General features: G+C 31.2%; 1 long non-coding RNA gene across 1 annotated transcript; it reads left to right on the top strand.

Moving 5' to 3' along the window:
- The first annotated feature begins 1,981 nt into the window (after positions 1-1,981).
- LOC120779730 lies at positions 1,982-3,029 on the top strand. Its single transcript, XR_005705740.1, has 2 exons — positions 1,982-2,250; positions 2,319-3,029. It is a non-coding gene; the product is annotated as an uncharacterized LOC120779730 (long non-coding RNA).
- The last annotated feature ends 1,795 nt before the right edge of the window (positions 3,030-4,824 follow it).

Genomic DNA, 4,824 nt, shown 5'->3' with positions numbered 1-4,824 from the left:
AGATATTTGCATTTAAAATTGAAAAGGCCGCCAACGCAAAAAGGAGTTTCAATCGTAAAAACCTGACCCACCCAGGTGTTGGTCGCCCAGGATAATTTTTTTCATGCATTTCAGTTTTTTTTATTTATTTTTATTGTTTTCAATCATTTGTGATATGGTAACACTTATTATTTGACAACACGGAACACTTATTGTTATTGTGCGTGTAATAATATTTATGTAAAATATAAAATGCTTATTTTAAGCAAACAGCTAAAATATTAATAAAAAAAAATATGTAAAAATATTGTAGTGAATTATAAGTGTATAAAAAGTGCATAATACAGAAAAAAAACTAACCATAAGTCGAGAAATTGCAAAATTAAATTTGCAAAATTTTCAACTTTAAATGCAAATATCTCGAAAACTATAAGTTTGCGGCGGCAATAATTATATATATTCTTAATCGGGAGCATCAGCACTATCCAACCATACCACTTTTAACCCTGAAATCGTGGGATGGTATACTAAAGCCGACCCACGAGCTTTTTTTCGAAACTACTTTTTATGCACATGCGTACCTAGACACTTTGCTGTAGAAAAAACTTTACTTATGTACTTGCTGGTAGACAACGAATGCATGCAGTTGTATCAACAATAAAAATATTAATAATAAGATAAGTGTATTTTTACTTGAAGTGGAATCAGGCTGGTTGGAGTTTATTTTTAAAAATCAATAGGTTATGGGCCCAGGCTAGGGTTGCCAGGTGGTCTGGATTCGTCTGGATTGTCCAGATATTTGTGTTGCTTTTCAGAGTCCAGACAAAGAAGTGTTTGTCCAGATTGATTTTTTTTTTTTTTTTTTTCATTATTTTTATATTGACTTGTTTTTAAAAGTTTTTTTTTAGTTATTTCCATTATCATGTGTCTCAACGTGTTGTAAAATGTATATTTGGAGTTAGAATATCGATAATTATCGAACGCAGTGAGAATACATAATGCATTGAGCACTTAGACAACAGCGAGCGACAAGCAGCATCTCTCAAACTGGAAATACACACGTTCTTATCATGGCTGAAATAATAAAGTTTACGACAATTTACGAGTGAGAAAAAAGTAAATGAGGAACAGCTGGTCGCTGTGACGCAAATCGTACAATGCGAAGTTTGTTGACATTTTGCTTTCGGTTGCGTTATATATCAAAATTAATAAAATAGCACATATGCTATTGTGCTATAAATATACAAAAGCGGTTATATATACGTAATAGACTTGACAGACGGCAGCGTTAATCCGGATTAACGGCATAATTAATAAGATCCGAATTTGTAGGTGACAGACGGCAGCTATGAGAGTTTTAAACTCTAGTGAACAGCTGATTGTCATATTTATAATATTTTCAATGAAGATGGATAGAAGATAAACATTGCGGTTGTTAGCCGACCAAATTTGAGGAAACCATTTTATATTACAAAAAACGCGTTATTTTAAAAACTGCATCATAACATAAAATTTCTTGTTTTATTATTGAAAATTTGAAAAACAGCTGTGAATGTTGCTTGTTTTTCTTTCACAATAGATTAAAATTGGCAATTTTTAACCATGTTGCCAACGAAAATTCAGCTAACTCTCTAAAATTTTGAGGATTAAAAGGGAGTTAGCAACGGAGTTGCCTTCACTAACTCTTGAATTAATTCAGATTAATGCAGTTAATCCGGATTAACGCTGCCGTCTGTCAATGCTATAAGTGTGTTTTAATTGTGAATCTATCTATTTGAATCAATCTATTTGAAAATAGACATACATTCAATGCGTTTGCACGTTATGGATGCTGTGATAAAAGTAGTAAAATCTCAATATTATGTGCTTTCTATAACGAAAAGTTGTTATATACATGTAATTAAGTGTGTTATATATATGTTAAATAAAGAAATTGTAGTTCCGGCCCAGAAATAAGGGAATGCAACCTATCTTCAGATTGTCATATGTACATTCAATGCATCAATATATTCAAATAGGTTGGGCTTACACATTTCTGGTCGGAACAGCGTTTTCCATGTTTAACATAAATAAAACACACTAAGATACGTATATATAATCACTTTCCTTTATTTAAACTACATAATATTGCAATGTCACTACTTTTGTTGCCATTACATTTGTTGTCGTTACGTCGTGAAGTTGCTGTTGTCTAAGTGTTCAATGCATAATGATCGTTTGACATCACTTTATCAGCTGTTTGTGAATAAGGAAAACGCTTTTGTAAAAAATGTAAGTAGAAATTGATGATTAAGTTATATTTTTAATTAAATGAGTATTTATTTATATGGTTTCATCAGTTGATAATGTCGGATGAAGTAGAGCCAATAAAAAAAAGAGGTTAACTGCGTTTTCATCAAGATGGCTAGAAATACCAAACTTTGCTTCGTGGTTAAAAAAAAAGATGAGTACACTTCTTTGTGCAAATTGTGCTTGGTTGATATTACAATTAAATATGAAGCCGTCAGAGGATTGGAGAAACATTCACGTACAAAAAGACATCAAAATATTGTAAAGACTAACCAAATTTCTGGAAGCGTGAGCAAATTTATGTTAAGAGAATCAACAAATACTGAAGAAATACTTTTCGCGAAACTTGAGCTTTTAACCATTTTCCACAATACTAAGCATGGATTATATATTGGATATAATAGCCTAGATTGCCATAGTAAGCTTGAGAAAAGTATTTTTCCCGATAGTAAAATTGCAGCAAAAATAACTTGTGGTCGTACAAAAAGTTCTGCTATCGCACGAAATGTTTTGGGACCATTTGCGCAAGAGCAAGTAGTTTTGGATTTAAAAAAGTGTTATTATTTTGCTATTGGAAACGATGCAGCAAGCTTTGGCAATGTTAAATATTTTGCATATACTGTTCAATATTTTGATTCTAAAAGTGGTATTTGTAAAAAGATCTTGGATTTTTATGAAGACGATAACTCCAAGTCGATTGATATATGTATATAACAAAATCGAGCAAATAAATGACAATTTTCATCTGAGTATTGATCAAATATCTGCATTCGGTGCAGATAATGCAGCGGTTAATTATGGAATTAACAATTCGGTATACCAAAAACTATTGCTTGAAAATAAGAACATATTAAAAGCAAATTGCAATTGCCATGTAATCAACAATTGTGTAAAAGTTGGAATAAGCTGTTTATCAATTGACATCGAACATATTGTTATCAAAATTTTTAACGAGTTTAGTTCTTTATCGTGCAAAACAAAAAAGTTAAAGGAGTGTTTCGAGTTCACCAAGATGGAGTATAAATCGCTTCGCCGACACGTGCCAACTCGATGGCTTTCGCTCCTACCAGCAATAGATAGATTCATTATTTGTAGATTACTGCTGGATTGGCCTGCTATCAAAAGATATTTTCTTTAAAAAAAAAGAAAACTGTCGCAGGGAGCTATGGGATTTTGTTGCCAGAGGGGTTTCGAATATTGATGTAATGAATGAAAACGAAGAATGCTTTGAAGAAGGTATTTCGGAAGCATATTTATATTTTGCGCAAAATGTTTTGCACGATTTTCATGTGGCAATCAAAGTATTGGAATCTGATTCATGTACAATTGTTGAAGTCGACACAGCAATGGAAAAATTAAGAATAGGCCTCTAAAATAGACTGAATGATAATTTTTTTGGGAATAAGGCAAATACATTGATGCGCTAAATGAACCCAGATGACAAAGATGAATTTAAACAACAAGCGGAATTATTCCTAACAAAAACATTAAACTACTTAGAAGCTAAGTACGATTACGGCGAGAATTCAATTATGAAACAGTTATCTTTGTTTTGCATCAAAACAAAATTATACACATGGACTGAATCAAATGATGTGATATCAAACTTAAATATATGTACCGATATTAATTGTGATGTGTTATATACTGAATATTGCTCCTTACGTAATATTTACGACGGTCTAATTTTTTTTTCAAAATACAATGAAAATGAAATGAAAAATATGAAAAAAATTATTTCATTCACATTTTCTATACCAATTAGCAACGCTTTTTGTGAAAAAATATTTAGTTTATTTAATAATTTATTTTCGAAAGAAAGGAACAAAATGCTTATAGATCTAATAAAAGCAGAGCTTTTAATAAGACAAAATTAATCTGAAAATTGTAATGAATTTATAAAATTTTTAAATACAGAAAAAGGCATAAAATTGGCAAAGGCTTTAAAAAGTAATAACAAATATACATTTTGAAATATGTATTATGCCTATACGTACTTATTGATATGAATTTATATATGTTTTTTTTACTATGATAATTTTTTTTTTTAAATAATGGACTTTTTTAATTTGTTCGCGGTGTCCAGACAAGTCCATTTTTTTTTTTATCTTGTCCGGTTAATAACGATTTTCTATCTGGCAACCCTAGCCCAGACACATTTGCGGCTAAGTGGTGAAGTGTTTAAGAAAACTTAAAGAGCCAGCAAAAGAAAACGGAAAATGTGAAAAGGAATATAAAACCTTTTAACTGGGAAAAATATTCCATTTGAAAGTTCAGAGTAAGGGCGCTGTTAGAGTAAAACGATTTGTTGAGTGTAATTGATAAAAAACAAACGGTGATAAGTGAGAAAGTGAAACGGGCAGAAAGAAGTGCAAAGAGCCTTGTTATCGAATATTTGAGTGACTCGTTTTTAGTTTTTGCCAACAATGGGAATACGGCTAAACACATTTTGGACAATTTGGATACTATTTACGAGCGTAAGAGCCTGGTATCTCAACTTCCATTACGCAAACAATTATTGTCTTTAAAATTAAAAGGTGATACTTCGCTAGTGAA

The sequence above is a fragment of the Bactrocera tryoni genome, unplaced genomic scaffold (genome assembly GCF_016617805.1).
Source record: "Bactrocera tryoni isolate S06 unplaced genomic scaffold, CSIRO_BtryS06_freeze2 scaffold_11, whole genome shotgun sequence".
In the NCBI taxonomy this organism is placed as follows: domain Eukaryota; kingdom Metazoa; phylum Arthropoda; class Insecta; order Diptera; family Tephritidae; genus Bactrocera; species Bactrocera tryoni.
Note: the sequence above shows the minus strand (reverse complement) of the source record. Positions and strands in the feature narration are given on the sequence as shown.